Consider the following 17,628-nt stretch of genomic DNA (forward strand, 5'->3'; position numbering starts at 1 on the left):
TTTTTTTTTTTTAAAGTTGGTCTGACTAAATAATGTGCATTTTTAAAATGTACAAATTGTAGTTGAAACCTAAGTTGGTTAAGAATAAACCAACTACTCTAATGCTCTAATGCACATGCTCAGTTTGACTCCTTATTTAAACAGGGTCATTCTATTTGCATATTGGGCGTGTCCTCCCACCTCTCACTCACCATCAGTGTGTAGTCATTCCCCCTCACAGGCTGCTGCTGCTTCTGTTGGGGGTTTTTATTTTTTATATATATATAAAACTTGTGTTTCTGATAGGTTAAGAAGTAGTATAATATTTATCCATTTTTTTCCGCTATTGGTTAGAGTGTCTTTTCAGCTACAGCTGTATTTTTGCAAACGTATACACTGCGTTATATATTTTATTGCTCTTTTATAATAGCATTGTTCATTGTAGTCTTCATGTTGTTGTTTTTTTTAGGTGGACAATTTCAAGATCTGTCCAGGGACAACGGATGAAAAACGGCCTTTAGGCTAATTCTGGTGGATTTTCAGTAATATTAATTAATGTACACTGTCCCTGTTAAATAAACTATTAAAATAAATCAATGGTTAAAGGCTCGATCACAGCCAAAGTAAACACATCATATATGAACTTTGACCCATGGCTACATATAATTTACTCAAAATAATGAACCAAAGGTTATAACGTAAGAGAGTTTGCAGGCTGTCTGTAAACTAGCTCTGCTCATAGCAGTTAAACTATAACAGAAAATTGTATATATATATATATATATATATATATATATATATATATATATATATATATATATATATATATATATATATATATATATATATATATATATATATTATATTATTATTATTATAAATTACTGTGTTTAGTGTTGCTGAGTGTTTACTGGTCACATTTTAATTACTGCAGGCTTATATAACTGACAATAATACATATATTATATATACTGGCGGTATACATATACTTGCGGTAGTGTGGTCGAGTGGTCTAAGGTGCTGGCTTTAGGCTCCAGTCTCTCTGGAGGCGTGGGTTCGAATCCCGCCACTGCCAATTGGATTTTCTGAAATTTCCTTCGGGATAAATAAAGTATCTATCTATATATGTAATAGTAATAAATTCCCATAACAATAAATAATAGTGCCTATTATACCAGCTTTGCTCTTTCTATACCCAGTCATGTGAGTTAAAAGTAAATTGCTCTTATTGCAGCTTTTGTTTCCTTTTTCCCATTTCTTTTCTGGAATTTGTTTGCAATATGTGGTGAATAAAAGCCGCCTGCAGCCTGTAGAGCATCTGATACCCTGCGCAGGACAGCAGATGGGTTGCAGTGTGTAATTGGAAGCCCTGTTAGAGCTCATAAAGATGCCAGTAAGTGGCAGAAGAAGCGAGATGTATCTGCTGAAGTTAACAAGCAATTAGACAGTAAATTACATAATTCTTACATAACTTTAGATTCACTGAAATGTAAGCATTTATAATAGAGACATAAACATTCTCTTATGTTCTTCACATCCTTCCTGGCAGCAAAAAGCATAAAAATAAGTAGAATATTATAATCTCATGTTTGACAGTCTGATAACACTTTCCACTTCCCAGCAGTCAGTATTATTATCTTTAAGAACATCAAGTTTTATAATAAATAAATTGACACTTTTTTGATTGAGCTGTGTTTTTCTGCAGTACGCTGAATAATTTACACTTACGCGTCTGTTTCACACGCAAAAAACAACGTCTAAAAAACACAAGCTTTACAGAAAAATCAATCTGTTAATGATTGTGAATCGATTCACCTGGAAGAACTGAGAGAATCTTCCAGAAACAAGGAGCTACTGTCACCAGATGGAGGTAAACAGACAAATAAGGGCTTTAAACAGCCCAGCAGTCCAAGGCCAGCCACTATGATCAGGAGATTGCTGGTTCGAATCCCAGTCATGCAGCTTGCCATCAGCTGCCGGAGCTCCGAGTAAGCACAGTTGTTCTTGCTCTCTCTGGGTGAGTACAGTAGATAGCGCTCTCTCTTTCCCCTCATCACTCATCACAGGGTGATGTGGATCTGCACAAGGCTGCGTCTGTGAGCTAATGTATCAGGACCGAGTCGCTGCGCTTTCCTCCGAGCGTTAGCACTGTGATGCTACTTGGTAATGCTGCATCAGCAGCAGATTAAAAAAAAAAGAGACACAGTCTGAACTTACATGTGTCGGAGGAGGCGTGTGCTAGTCTTCTTATCATTCCCTTTAAGAGTCAGGTGAGCTCTGGCGGATTGCTATTTTAACGGTGCAGCTCCTGTGTTTTCTGTTACCAAGATAAACAAGCACAACTCCAGAAATGTACCTGAGCACACCTCATTTCATAACCAGACCACCACACCCATCAGTGTAGATATATTCAGAAGCACTGTTGCTATTTAAACAATGTGAAGGCGGGGTATTAGATAGCAATGAGCATTGTGATGCTGCTTGTGCAAGGCTTAAACTCAAAGATCCCATTTAAATGTACAGCTCTGAAAAAAATGAAGAGAGCATTTCAGTATAGCTTTATGTTTGAGTAAAAAGAAAATTTTGTTTTATTCTATAAACTACAAACAACATTTCTCCCAAATTCCAAATAAAAATGTATTGACAGAAAATGAGAAATAGCTGAAATAGATTTCAGACCTCAAATAATGCAAAGAAAACAAGGTCATATTGTTTTAACATTGTTTTAAGAGTTTAGAAATCAATATTTGGTGGATTAACCGTTTTGGCCGGGAAACTACCGTATTTTACTCCTCTTTCCCGCCGTCCTCCCGTATTAGTATTTTCCCGTAAATTTCCCGTATTTTATTAAAATAAAAAAATATATATTATTGAGGATACAGGGCACTGACCGCTCTGTGTCTCTTAACCAATCGTGGAGCCGGTTCAAGGAGAAAGTCCCGCCTTTCAGGAGAAACAGCCAATCAGCTTGCAAGGAGGGTCAGTGTGGGGAAGCCCCGCCCTCCTCGCTGTGAGTTCAGGCAGCTAGTTGGAGCTGCTGATGTTAAAACATACATGAAAGGTAACGGTAGTCTAATCATGGAAACTGTGATGAGATTTTTCTGATAGCTGCTTAAAAATACTCCGAAATAAAACACACAGATTAAACCTTTTAAAATAAAATAAAAATTACAGCTTGTGACTCAGTTTAACTAGAAATGTGGAGAGGACCGAAATGAACTGAACTGATCAGGGGTGGAGTGATCAAAAGGAAGAAGTATTCATTAAAAATTATTGTGTAGGCCCCTTAGGACTAATTTTTACTGGTGGAATATATCTGGTCCATGTCCTTTTAGTAAAAGCTCATTATACCATTTTTAGGTCACCAACAGTCATTTTGCAGAATTTGTGCACTCTTTGTTCAATTTTAAATCCATTAAATAAATAAAAAATATATCATATAAAAGAGTGCATTTATTACAAAAAAGACATGAAATCTTAAAAAAAAAAAGATATAGAAAATGGTTTTTAATTTGGCTGTATTAAAAGAATGACATATGTAGGAATGTCCACAACATGTTCAGATTCTGATAATCTAATTGTAGTGTGTAAGTGGTTCACATGTGGTTATTTTAGATTTTTTGTAAACCTGTCTTAAAATGTAAGGGATACTGAACCTTCGTTGGGCTGGTGGGACGGCTTTAAGCGGACAGAGGAAAATATCCCTTATTTTTAAATCTAAAACTTGACAGGTATGCTTGCGATCATCCATCTTCTTCTTGATTATATTCCAGAGGTTTTCTCATTATATTTAAGTCGTCTCTTATTTTTTTCAGAGTTGTATATGTGGCCACAAACTTTCACCAAATCAAATCAAATAAGTTAATTTATTTTTGGAAATATCCAATTTTACATAAAACAGACTTGATTTATTTGAGTTCAGACTAATGGTTGGTTTACAGTGTAAGGAGTGTACAGGTTGGGGAATGATAAATACGCTTTCACTGTGACCTTTAACCTAGTTATTGTTTTGCTTCACGCTGAATAAAATGATATATAATCTCGTTTTATTATGAATGTACTGCGCTGTGTTTGAGGGGGTGGTGAAAATACGCCTGAGCTTTAAAGCATTTCTTTTCCAGCATCTCGTCACAGATCAGAACTGATTAACACTGCGGTTAAACACTCAACACAAAGTGCATTAACCCTCCTCACCTCCTCTCAGCGCTCACTCTACAGTCATGTGACACTGAAAGATGTCTTTTTAGCGTGGATTAAAACGCAGAACACGAATGCCTTTTCAACCAATTGAAAAATACATCTTTTCAGCTTTCACTTTAAATAAAAATGAAGTGTATTTTCTAGAGATGCACAGAAATGTTTTATTTTTTTGTCAGAGAAACTGAATAAAATGAAACATTTTTAAATGAAGGTCGAATATTGCACATTTTTTAAAGTTTTTTTTATTTGCCACTTTGTTCACAACAGAATAAATAAAATATTCTAAGTGTATTTTGACTTTTTATTAAAGAATTTATTTTTATCAGAATGCTATTCTGATTACAGATTTGTCTCAGCAGTGCTATTCTAATCATAAATTTACCTCAGCTGTACTATTCTAATCATACATTTACCTCAGCAGTGCTATTCTAATCATGAATTTATCTCAGCAGTGCTATTCTAATCATACAGTTACCCTATATTAACCACAGTAGTGCTATTCTAATCATACATTTGCCACTGTAGTGCTATTCTTTATCCTAAACAGTAATATTTTTATCATAAATTCCAGCAGTGGTCAAATGTGAGTGGAATTTACATTGAGACAGAGAGCTATTCTTCTGGTATATGAACTAATGCTAAATCATAAGTTGGTTCAGTGCTAAAATTGCTATCCTAAATATAAAGCTCTCATCTATATAAAGACAAAATAAACAACCAATTTGTGAAGAGGTAAATTTAATTGTTTTTTTTTGGAAGCGTATAAAAATAACCTGTCATGTCTTGTTTCTCTATGCTGGCTCTAAAAAAGCAAGAGCAATAAAAATAAATCCTTAGAGGAAACACTGAAATATGACTTTTTTTTGTTTGACTAATTTGGTCAAACACTGGAATTGCTTTTTTGACATTTTCTACAGAATTTGTTTGGTTGCCAAATATTCTGCGCTTCTCTGGTACTTTCATTGAACAGAACTGATGTTTTTTATTTCAATTTCTTTTTAATAATATACCTCTATATTTGCACTAATATTTATATTAGTTCTGTTTACACCGGTACTGCCATTCCCTCTTTTACCCTCCCCCCTCCCCATCACTATTGCACTATTGTCTAGGCCAGGCAGGGAGATTAGGAGGTGGACGTCAGTGCAGGTAAGAAAACTGTAATAATAGTAATAATAATAATAATTATAATAATAATAATTATAATAATAATAATAATAAACACAATAACAAGCAAGGACAAAGAAACAAACCAAAACAAATGAGAAAATAGCAGAACAAACTGACAGGGTAAATAAGAAAACTAACGAGGAACTAAAACAAGACAGAATAAACTAAACAGGACAAGGAAATAAACAATAATTAATCAGGGGCAATAAACTAGTGAAACAGGAAAGTAAACGTGGGATAGACAAAACAACAGAGGTTAGTGCAAAGACAGACAAACACAGACTGAAACACCAGGACTATAAATACACAGAAAAAACACACAAAACAATGAACACCTGGTCTGGTAATGAGGGGGGCGGAGTTACAAATGAGACAAGAGGAGAGTACACGTGAATGGAAAATAACTGTGGAGAACACAGGGAGACGGGAGCACATGGGAACAGTAAAACAAAAACAGAACCGACACAGAGCAGGATGAGAGCGTGAGATTAACACAGTTCTCGTTGAGTAAGTTGGGGAGTGAAAAGTGCGCTTTCTGTGATTCATGACCTTTAACCCTTAGTGATTTTTTTGTGTTGTTTCAGACTTAATGGAACTGGGTACAGAGCCTGTGTGTTATAAATGTTATAAATGCACGGCTGTGCTGCATGTGGAGGGTAGAATATATCGTTGCTGTCCAATTAAAAACACTTATCTCCATTTCTGTCTATTTTTAGTTTACTACATAATTTGAATAGACAAACTGTCTCTTAAACTGTGCCAAAATGTCTTGATGAACGGATCAATAGAAACTCTTCAAAATGACCTGAAATAAATTCTTTTTACAATGACTTCCATTGAAAGTTTAGAAGTTTTTTTCTCTCTCCTGTAAAGTTTTTTTTCATTGGACAGCAACGATATGTTTAAGCTTCATTCATGCATGTATTTATTTATTTCCCAGCATCTCGTCACAGATCAGACCTGATTAACACTGCGGTTAAACACTCAGCCCCCCCAAACAAAGTGCATTAACCCTCCTCACCCTCTCTCAGAGCTCACTCTACAGCCGCGCGAGAGGAGAGTTCACTCCGAGGCTGCTGCACCGCAGAGCGTGAGAGCAGGGTAATTAAAGCTGAACCTGCAGGAGGAGGAGCACGAGCCGCGGTGAGAAACAGGACTTTTAAATACACTGTTTCAGCATAACGCTTAGCATTTTCTGAAAGCAAATCGCTGTTTGTTTGTTGACTCTATCAGCTCATTAAAAACCGGAGAATGCATAATTATTCTGCACATACAAAAAGCCTGCTGGTTCTTTCAGACGGAAATGAGAAAGTGCTTCATATCGAGAAAAAGCAAAAAGCAATCAGAGAGAAATAAATATGATCTGGAGACGGCCTGCTGCGCGAGAGAACTGCAGGACTGATGAATACAATACACTTCAGAATATTATTGTGTCCTGCATCATGATGAACGACGACTGTAATGTTATTTGTTTTTATCACTCCGTTGTACTATCATTTAATATAGATGTAATGTAATACTGCCACTATAAAATAAGGCTCCTTTATAAAGGGTTTATAAATAGCTTATAACAAGTTTATAATAGAGTTTATAATGGTAATAAATACATTAACAGGCAACTAAAACACATACATAAAAGGAATAACAGGGAAAATGACTTTTTAACATTTGTAATAAATTAAATTAAAAAGTCAGTTTAATCATTTAATATGTTTAATAGTTTAATAGTTAAATGAGTAAAGTTATTTATAACAGAAATTGAGTTAATGATGACTGATGGAAAAGACAAAGTAATTATCACTGTTTGGTACTTGACAGGCCACTGCTACCCTTCCTATCGATGTGTTGTAACTGCTTATTAATGGTTTATACCATAATTCACAACCATTAATAAACTCCTTTATAAACTATTTATAAACCCTTTATGAAGGAGCCTTATTTTAAAGTGGTACAGTTCTAATATACAGGTACAGTTCTTTACCATACTGTATAAAAGATAAAATATCTAACTGTAGGGCTATAACACTTACTGACACGAATACATAGAATAAAAAAGCTTAACCAGGAACACTGTAAACCTCAGCAGGCAGTTTGTCTAATTTTTTTATTTATATATTTCCAAAAGTATTCGTCCATTCATTCACATTCATCCAAATAATTGAACTCTGGTTCCAATCACTTCCATGGCCAGACGAATATAAAAACAAGCACCTGGAAATGCAGACTTATTCTACAAACATTCATAAATAAATAAGTCTGGAATGCAATGTTTCCATTTCTCCAAATAAAATGCTTTTTATCTAAACCAAAAAGTTCTATTTTGGTCTTGTCTGTCCACAAAACATTTTTTAAATAGTTTTCTGGTTTGTTCATGTGATCTTTAGTAAACTCTAGATGAGCAGTAACATTTTTTTTGGAGAGCAGTGGCTTTTGTTGTTCATTGTTTTTCTCCTGATTGTGAACTCATCAACATTAACATTAACCAGTGTGAAAGAGGCCTTCAGTTGCTTAGAAGTTACATGAATATTATGTGCCTTATTTACTGAGTGATCTTTGTTGGACGAAAACTCCTGTTGATGATAACAATGGTCTTTAATTTCTTCCATTTCTACAATGTAAACTGTCTAATTGTGGATTGGTGGAGTCCAAACTCTTTTTTCTGAGGTCTTTAAAAATCTCCCTTGTTCGTGTTGTGACACACAAACGTCCACAAACATGTGTTGTGAAGAGCAGAGTTTGGTAGGTAGATCCCTGTTCTTGAAATAAGACAGGCTTTTAAAGGGTTCTCAAATGTTCAGCCACTACTGGAAATCACCATTACATTCACATATAAAAAAATAAAGCTTTAATCTAGCCATTTAATCTATACATTGGTCAGTAAGTGTACAGGTGTTGGACAATGAAACTGAAACACCTGGTTTTAGAGCACAATAAATAATTGTGGTGACGGACAGTTCTGGTGGAAACAGAGAGTTGAGCTGCACATTGAATTCTGCCGTGATTTGATCAGCCGTGGTTTTATGTTTTTTGGATACAATCCGGGTTAGCACCCGAACATCCCTATCAGACAGCTTCCTCTTACAGCATCCACAGTTAATCCTGTTGGATGTGGTTGGTCCTTCTTGGTGGTATGCTGACATTACCCTGGATACCGTGGCTCTTGATACATCACAAAGACTTGCTGTCTTGGTCACAGATGCTCCAGCAAGACGTGCACCAACAATTTGTCCTCTTTTGAACTCTGGTATGTCACTCGTAATGTTGTGTGTGTTGCAATATTTTGAGCAGAACTGTGCTCTTACCCTGCTAATTGAACCTTCACACTCTGCTCTTACTGGTGCAATAATGTGCAATTAATGAAGATTGGCCACCAGGCTGCTCCAATTTAACCATGAAATGTAAAATCCCACACAAAAATGATGACAGGTGTTTCATGTTTTTCTTTCATTGTCCAACCCCTGTATATCAAATGTGTAGTGTATAGAATTAGAGTAGAGTTTATCATTTTGCTTTACACAGAAAATTTTATTTTTTTCTATTAGGAAATATTAGACAGCAAAATGTGTGAAAATTAGTGAAATTAGTGAAAAGTGTATTTAAGTGTAATACATACAGTAAACTGTAAATGATTAAAGCGTATAAAAATAGGCACTAAATGCAAACACACTTCCACTCACACTCTAATACCCCCCCCCCCCCATCATTTATATATGAGCTGATTAAAGAAGCTACGTTCACCACAGGCCAAAAAAAGAAAAGAGCGTCAGCGTGAAACAGTGCTTATTAGTGTCTCGTTTAAATATACCGATCCTTCACACCTGGGCTGGGTGAGAATTGCACGTGGTTGAGAGAGAGCCGGGAGAGAGAGCACACTCTAATTCTGTATTCTCACCGGATTTGTCTGGAATAATCAGGTGATTAGACCCGGGGCTGGAGGGAAAATCAATGGTCTGCTTTTCACTGTGGAGACGGACGTCTCTCATTGAGAGGGACAGAGCGCGGTAAAGAAGACCACCCGGATAATAATGCATTACATCAAAGCTTATCTGACCAGTAAGGTCACTGCAAATCAGGTGTGTCACCGGAGTCAACAAACCTCAGACGCCTTTGTTGCTGCAATGTAGGTGCAACACTCACATCACTATTGACTGGAGAGAACTGCACAGTGAAAACCAAAGAAAACTCACCAACAATAATAATGAAACATACCAGAACTCAAACACAATAATAAATCATTAATTTACTTCAATTTCTTATGTTTGAGTAAAATGAACATTGTTGTTTTATTCTATAAACTACAGACAACATTTCTCCCAAATTCCAAATAAAAATATTCTCATTTACAGCATTTATTTGCAGAAAATGAGAAATGGCTGAAAAAAACAAAAAAAAAGATGCAGAGCTTTCAGACCTCAAATAATGAAAAGACAAAAACAAGTTCATATTCATAAAGTTTTAACAGTTCAGAGAAAATCAATATTTGGTGGAATAACCCTGGTTGGTTTTTAATCACAGTTTTTTTTTCATGCATCTTGTCATCATGTTCTCCTCCACCAGTCTTACACACTGCTTTTGGATAACGTTATGCTGCTTTACTCCTGGTGCAAAAATTCAAGCAGTTCAGTTTGGTGGTTTGATGGCTTGTGATCATCCATCTTCCTCTTGATTATATTCCAGAGGTTTTCGATTTGGTAACATCAAAGAAACTCAGCATTTTTAAGTGCTCTCTTATTAATTTTTTTTTGTCCAGAGCTGTAGCTGGATCTGTTCTGGTGTTTTGATAAAAGTATTAAGGATCCATAAACATCTCAAAGATCTGGCTTTTAATCATATTAAAACACAGAACACATGTTTAATATTGAAAGTGAGATATTTTACCCTTTCATAAAAAAAAAAAAACATAACCTCATTTACACCTTTAATGGCAGCAAAACATTAAAGCTAATTAATAATGACAAATTTTAGTAGTCAACCAATCGGAAGATTATTTTTAGATCGAGTAGTCGATAAGTCACAATCATTAAAAACACTGTTTATATACACAGAGTACATTAAGGTAGTGACGCCAACTTCAAATTAAGTCACAATAAATTGACTGACGAGCATAAACCAATAGTTAAAATACTATAATAATAACTATAATAATATTATAAAAATATGATAGAGATATTTCATGCATTTCCATTTTGTCTCAATCCTTTTTAACCATTGTGTGGTGTTCGGGTCTGTGGGACCTTTTTTTTTAATTTTCATCAAATGATACTAAAAAAATATTTTTTCTAACTCTAACTCATTGGCATTGGCTCATTTTTTTTGTGAAAAACATATATCAAAATACATTTTCGATATACACACACTTTACCCCCCCCCCCCCCCCCTACATGTTTATATTACATACAGTATGTTTGGCCAAATTTGTAAATTTGAAACTAAACAAATATTCTACTCATATCTTGAGTTTAATTCATTTTCTTTTACATTCTATTAAAAAACTAATAAAAAAAGAGTAGCACTTTTTGAAAGAAATGTAACATAAGAAAGGTAAAGGGCAAACATTAACCATGTAAGCTGTTTATATTGCTTGCAATTTAGGTGAAGCGAGCATGTGTAAAGCATTTTAATGTAAAATTGCTTAATTTTGCTGAATTAAATACAAGTAACAAAGTAAACGAGTAACAAAAATATGAACACCACACAAGGGTTAAATGGGTTTTGGCCCAGACAAGACGGTGCCGTTTCTGTGTTTCTGTGTTCACAGACGAATGATTTTGAGAAGTGTTCCTGCAATGATTTGACATACAGAATAATGATATATAAGATCCACAAATCATTGCTATTATTTTTACATTTATTTACATTTTACACAGCATCCCAACTTCTTTGGAATTGGGGTTTAGGATACATTTCTAGCTGAAGAAATAACGCTGGTGCTTTGTGTTCATGTGGAGCAATTTAACAGTTCTACTCACATCACTTTTCACGACTAGCACCACATAAAATCTCTAACCGAGGCACCGGTGCCGCTCCACTCCAGCATCCACCTGTGTTTTGGGCCACAGTGGCGCTTTGGCTCCCAGACAGAACCAGAGTACCTGCAGCTGCTGAACCAAACCCAGCGACCCGAACCAGCATTAACAAACTCTGCTCAGAGCCTGAATCACTGAACCTTAAAAAACTCCTCACAGAACTGCTGTACTCCTCTTTCTCTCCCTCTCTCCTCTATATTTCTCTAAAGACCTCTCACTCTTTCACTCTCTCTCTATCTCTCTCTTTAACACTCTTTCTTTCTGCATCTCTCTCTATCTCTTATTTTTTCACCCTCTGACTCTACTTGTCTCTCTCTCTCTGTCACTCCTTCTCTCTTTCTATCTCTCTCTGTCTCTGTCTCTACTTGTCTGTCTCTCTCTCTCTCCCTCTGTCTCTTTCTACCTTCTCTTTACCTTTCTATGTCTCTCTCTCCCTCTGTCTCTTTTTACTTTCTCTCTCTCCCTCTGTCTCTTTTGACCTTCTCTTTACCTCTTTATGTCTCTCTCTCTCTCTTTCTCTCTCATACTCTCCCTCTGTCTCTTTCTACCTTCTCTTTACCTCTCTGTCTCTCTCTCTCACTCCCCCTCTGTCTCTTTCTACCTTCTCTTTACCTCTCTATGTCTCTCTCTCTGTCTCTTTCTACCTTCTCTTTACCCCTCTATGTCTCTTTCTACCTTTTCTTTACCTCTCTGTCTCTCTCTCTCACTCCCCCTCTGTCTCTTTCTACCTTCTCTTTACCTCTCTATGTCTCTCTCTCTCTCTCTTTTTACCTTCTCTTTACCTCTCTGTCTCTCTCTCCCTCTGTCTCTTTCTACCTTATCTTTACCTCTCTATGTCTCTCTCTCTCTCTCTCTGTCTTTCACTCTCCCTCTGTCTCTTTATACCTTCTCTTTACCTCTGTCTCTCTCTCTCTCTCTCTCTCTCACTCTCCTTCTGTCTCTTTCTACCTTCTCTTTACCTTTGTCTCATTATCTCTCTTTCTTTCTCTCCCTCTCCCTCTGTCTCTTTCTACCTCTCAATTCAAGTCAAAGAAGCTTTAATGGCATGACCATAGTTAATTACAGTATTGCCAAAGCATTAATTAATTAATTGATTAATTGAGAAAAAAAGAACAACAATTGATCAGTCTCTCTCTACACTGTAAAAAATAAATTGTTGAGAAAACTCAAAATTTTACGGCAACATGATGCATCAAGATTTTTTAGTTCTGTCAACAACTGTGCTGTTTGTCATTTTTATAGAGAATTATCTGTTTAGCCAACTTATATTTGCTTGTCGACATAGATCTGATTATTCTGTTCAAGCTATTACAATCTTAATGTTAGGAGAACTACAATATTTCTGTTGAGCGTGTGATTGTTTTTGTGTTTGTTATACAAAGAATTACTGATAAGCAGAACGCAAAATCTTAACTTCTAAAAAAAAAAAAAAAGATGTTGAACGAACTGAATATTTTAAGGCAACATGATGCATTAGGATTTTTTTGTTGTCTTTATTAAAGATATTTGGTTTAGCCAACTGTTCACTCAACCAGTACATCTTTCCTATATAACAAGCATCCTGCATGTAATACTACATTAAAACATTAAGTACATAGAAAAGACAATCAAATATTAATTAATATTACTTTATTCCAACCAGTTACTTGCAAATAGCATAACAGAGATGCAAAGAATTGGAATCCCTCAGCATTCAAAATTTAGAACTGTATTAAGAAGACTATCACTTAAAAATGTTGGTTGAGAGTGTCATCTAACCTCATTTAACCATGAAGAAAAAAAAAAGCAATTTAAAGAAGTAGGGGTAAAAACCTTGTATGCTGTATTTGTTTACCTAGTCACATTCCTCTGCATAATGCTACAGTGAAAAAATAGGAGTCCTGTAATTATCAAAAAAAAAAAAAAAAAACATATAGAAGGCTTAAAACTGTTTAGAAAGTTCTTTATAAAGGTTTACAAACCACTGAATAAAAAGGATATTCATTTTTTACTTGGGTCAATGAGTGCTGGAAAGATAAAACTGCCTCTACATAGTCATATTTTTGTCAAACAAAATACACTTATTAAAATTCTAAAATATTTTTCACCAAAAATAATGTGTATTTAGAGGAGCATCTTTGCAAACAGGCATTGCACAATACCTTGAACACTGCACATCAAACCTCAATTTCTTTTTTCCTAAAAAAAGACATCTTGGAATTCAAACCTAAAAATCCTGGAGTTCACTACTGTGACCATGTTCACTGGCTTGCAGATAAAATTTATTTTGGGAAAAAAAAAAGTACATGTCATTTGTATCTTGAGCCAAGGTCCAAAAACATCTCGAGAATGGCATTCAAAATGTACTTAAGAGATTCAGGACAAAATGTAGGGCAACATAAAAAGCTATTTTGCCAATAATGTAGATATGTCAGAGTTTCATTTTAACAAGGATCAAATCCAACACAAGTCACCTCTGATGCCACGTTTGATAAAATGCTTCCAATCGGAACCCTGCAACACTAGCAACAACACCTGCATGTATTTAAACACAACAAATCACACAGTATACCAACATGTCAAGCACTGCATTTATACATTAAAGTGGATCTGAATTTGGAGTTCAGAATTTTGGATAAGAAAGGTTTAGAGCACAGAAAAGGCCAAAGAGGTATGCCAAGCCTGTAGGGGTGTCGCAGAGTCCATCCAGAACTATGGTCTCCTCCAGCACAATGGCAATGTTCATTTGCTGATGAGCCTGCAGCAGAGACATTGTCCTCTAAAACCACAAGTACTCCAACAGATACCCCTTTGGTCTGTTCATCTTCTGGATCTGTATCCTATTGGAAAGACACAGAGTATCAAACAAAAATGCATTAAACCTAAAAGTAAAACTGAAAGTTTCTCATCTCACATGCATGTTTCTTGATGTCTGTTACTTACCAAACATTTCTAAAACAACTTTACAGGATCTTCTCTCAAAAACGAAGGCAATCCTTCCAGCACAGCACTCTTTCGATAGGCGACAATATCAGATGTCTTAAACAAAGATATGAGCAGATAATTAGAATAAAGTTTAGGTCTAAATGTGTGTAGTTTAACAGAATGTGTTACTTTTTCCAAAACCAAATAACAACTGACCTTTTCATCAAGTTTTTCAATAGGTCTTCCATATCATGCCCAAAAGCTCCCTTCCGGGCACGGTAGAGTCTCAGTAGTTTGGTGGTGTTCTTTTCCATGGCAGCTCTGAAAGTTTCTAGCAGGTCTTTGTTGGTAACTCAAAAAAACTCCTCACAGATCTGTGGAGCATTAACATAAAAAACAGTATTTGTACAAATTGTAGGTCATGAGACACAAACTGAATTTTTTTTTGTGAACAGTGAAATTTATTTGTGATTTATATGTAACTTGGATGGATTATCAGTTACACTTTTTTCCAGGAGTTTTGAGACTAATCTCTCTCCATAAAAAAAACAAACATTTTCATATAAAAATGTACCCATTTCAATTATCTATTATTTTAAATTATTATTTTTTATATACATTTTATTTTAATCAATCTTAGAACATATTATTCCTTAAATGATCATGAACCATTTGGTAACTCCCATGGGACTAATATGCTATGTATGAACTGAAGTGTGAAACCAAAACAAATGTTTTAAAGGATTAGAAAGGCAATAAACTCAGTGTCACCAACTCATTACCTAATAAATGTATATATGCATCAGTAAGCATTAGTTAGTAGTTAGAGTCCCAGCTACACATCTGGCAGAATTTGCTTTAAATCATCTAAAATACATGTATATAGAAAGTACACATTAAATTTTGACATTAATATTTAAGTTATGTACATACCTACTCCATTGAGTCTTTTTCAGGCAGCGTGCATATTCACTAAAATCTTCCTAACCCCGTTAAACTGTAAAAGAGAAAACAGCTAAATTACATCTCACATTTAAAGCACTAACAAAAACAAGCAACCCATTTAAAACATAACTGGAAGAAAACTGACTCAATAGATAACATTAAATGAATACTATCATATCCCACCAGCATACATTAATAACATATAATTAACCGTGATAAACAGTGTTATTTTACCACCACACTTAAAAATTCTCATTAAAATCACAGACTCCTGCGAGACTTTCTTGAATATACTTGGTGGTCTGAACTTTATTCTCCTAAATATAAAATTATTTATAGGAGACAACTCAGTAATTGTTATTTTCAGTAGATTCTTGACTACTCAAATGTATCGTAATATCATTTTTGATATTTGCATAGTTTAAACATGTTTTGATAAATATGAGTAAAGTTTTATTAATGGTGTCCTTTCATAAATAAAAAAAAATGGCAATGCTTTGAATTAAATTTATGAACTGAGCAGCACAGAGGCAGTGCAATTCAAATTATGTTTTGTGCAAGTTAACTTACCTGGCCAAATTAGTGCTTAATTGGAACCTAACTTCTTTCCCCAATGACTGGTACTGATATTTAAAAAAATATTTATATAGCATTAACCTGACTAAATAGGTTAAATTAAACTAGGTTAGGTTAGCTGGCAGAGGAAAGAGAAAATTATCTAACTTGCTAGGTTACTATCTGCCTTTTCTTCAGGCTGGAATTCTTAGCTGAGGCAAACCTAGGTTAGCTAATTAGTGTAATCTAGTGTATTTATCTGGTAGTTAATACCTAGGTTAGCCTAACCAACAAATACTGGAATGTTAACCAACTGTTTCAGAAATATAAGCTAACATACCTAGCTAGCTAGTTGAATGTTTAATACTCAATTCAGACTGTGTGCCAAAACCATGCGGCGATAGCAGTTTGCTAGCTGGGCTAGTTAGCTACTGCTAGTTAGCTACGTTAGCTAACTCTCTAAGCTGATAGTGAGCCTGCCAATATATCTAAAGCAAAATACATGTCCAAAATACATTATTTCACAGAAACACAACACATATCTACAAAAATACCTAGTAATAAAATAAATCTTAAATATCTTAGCTTACCTTGAAGCAGCTGCCTGAGAGAGGAGTGTTCACAGCCCCTGATGTGCTGCGCTTGAGAGCCCCTGCAGTGCCGCACTTGAAAACCCCGCGTTCTTTCTTGTGCCTTAGTGCGCATGTGCAAACTCTCAATTAACTAAGCAGCATCATGTAACATAAAATTGCCTGTTCAGGCAATGTAAATAACCCATTTTGCACAATACCAAGCTGGAATGTGTTGGTCTGACATGGTTTTGTTTGTAAATGCCTAGTAACTTAGATTTCCTTGTTTCAGTAACTCAAATTACCAGGTCAGGTGAACAAAATGTAGTTGCATTTTTTACAGTGTATATTTGTCTCTCTTACTTTCTGTCTCTTTCTCTACTTGTCTCTCTGCAATTCCACACTTCCCTTTGGGTTCAACTCTTTTTTTAAATAGATGAGTGAAATACACTCCGACTCTAAACCCAAACGCTGTGCTTATTGGAAAAGCTTCAGAGCTGAAGGTGATCTCAGCGAAAAGTAAGATAATTAAGAAAAATCAGTTCCCGATAATCCAATATGCGGCCTAATATAGTGTACAGAACTGCAAACTTAATGAAAAATGGTGTAAATGTCACGACATGAGTGACAGACTGGGCGCGTTAGTAACGGTGCTGGATGGTTGGGTTATTAGGACGTGTTCTATAGGCTCCTATAATCCGTGGATAATGTCAGTGTGTATGGAGACAGTGAGAAAGGAGCGTGATGGCCCTCTGCCCAACCTTAATAACTTCACTTTAAATAGGGCGGCGGGGGAAGCTTTCATCAGGGGACGCCGGCGATGACATTTAAACCCACATCTGAGCAAATGAAGAGAGCAGGAGGTTAAGCTCTGCTAAAGCTATCACACTGTCTCCAAACCCTGAACAAAGTAACTCTGATCTCAGACCAGCAGCGTCTGCCGGAGGCTTACTCTGTGTCTACAGGCTTTTATTTAACTTAAACCTTTAGTTTTTATTATCTATTTAGTTTCATTGTCATTGTGTGTTTCTAGTCATTAAAAGTGCTGTATAGTGTCTTACAAAAACGCGAAGCCCACTCATATTTGTGTAAATATGTTATTATATATATATATATATATATATATATATATATATATATATATATATATATATATATATATCTTTTTATAAGAAACACTGAAGAGATGACACTTTAATACAGTGTAAAGTAGTCAGTGTACAGCTACAGTATAACAGTGTAAATTTACTGTTCTCTCTAAATAACTCAACAACACACTC

General features: G+C 35.3%; 1 long non-coding RNA gene and 1 other non-coding gene across 3 annotated transcripts; one reads left to right on the top strand and one right to left on the bottom strand.

Moving 5' to 3' along the window:
- The first annotated feature begins 972 nt into the window (after positions 1 to 972).
- On the top strand, positions 973 to 1,054 carry trnal-uag (transfer RNA leucine (anticodon UAG)). Its single transcript has one exon. It is a non-coding gene; the product is annotated as a tRNA-Leu (tRNA).
- An 11,935-nt stretch (positions 1,055 to 12,989) lies between these two features.
- On the bottom strand, positions 12,990 to 16,690 carry LOC125782293 (uncharacterized). Of its 2 annotated transcripts, XR_007424914.1 has the most exons (6): positions 16,370 to 16,690; positions 15,795 to 15,847; positions 15,213 to 15,276; positions 14,496 to 14,653; positions 14,298 to 14,393; positions 12,990 to 14,194 (listed from the first exon to the last, which is right to left on the bottom strand). It is a non-coding gene; the product is annotated as an uncharacterized LOC125782293 (long non-coding RNA). The 2 variants fall into 2 exon arrangements; XR_007424913.1 differs by lacking the exon at positions 15,795 to 15,847.
- Between the last annotated feature and the right edge of the window lie 938 nt (positions 16,691 to 17,628).

The sequence above is a fragment of the Astyanax mexicanus genome, chromosome 16 (genome assembly GCF_023375975.1).
Source record: "Astyanax mexicanus isolate ESR-SI-001 chromosome 16, AstMex3_surface, whole genome shotgun sequence".
NCBI lineage: Eukaryota > Metazoa > Chordata > Actinopteri > Characiformes > Acestrorhamphidae > Astyanax > Astyanax mexicanus.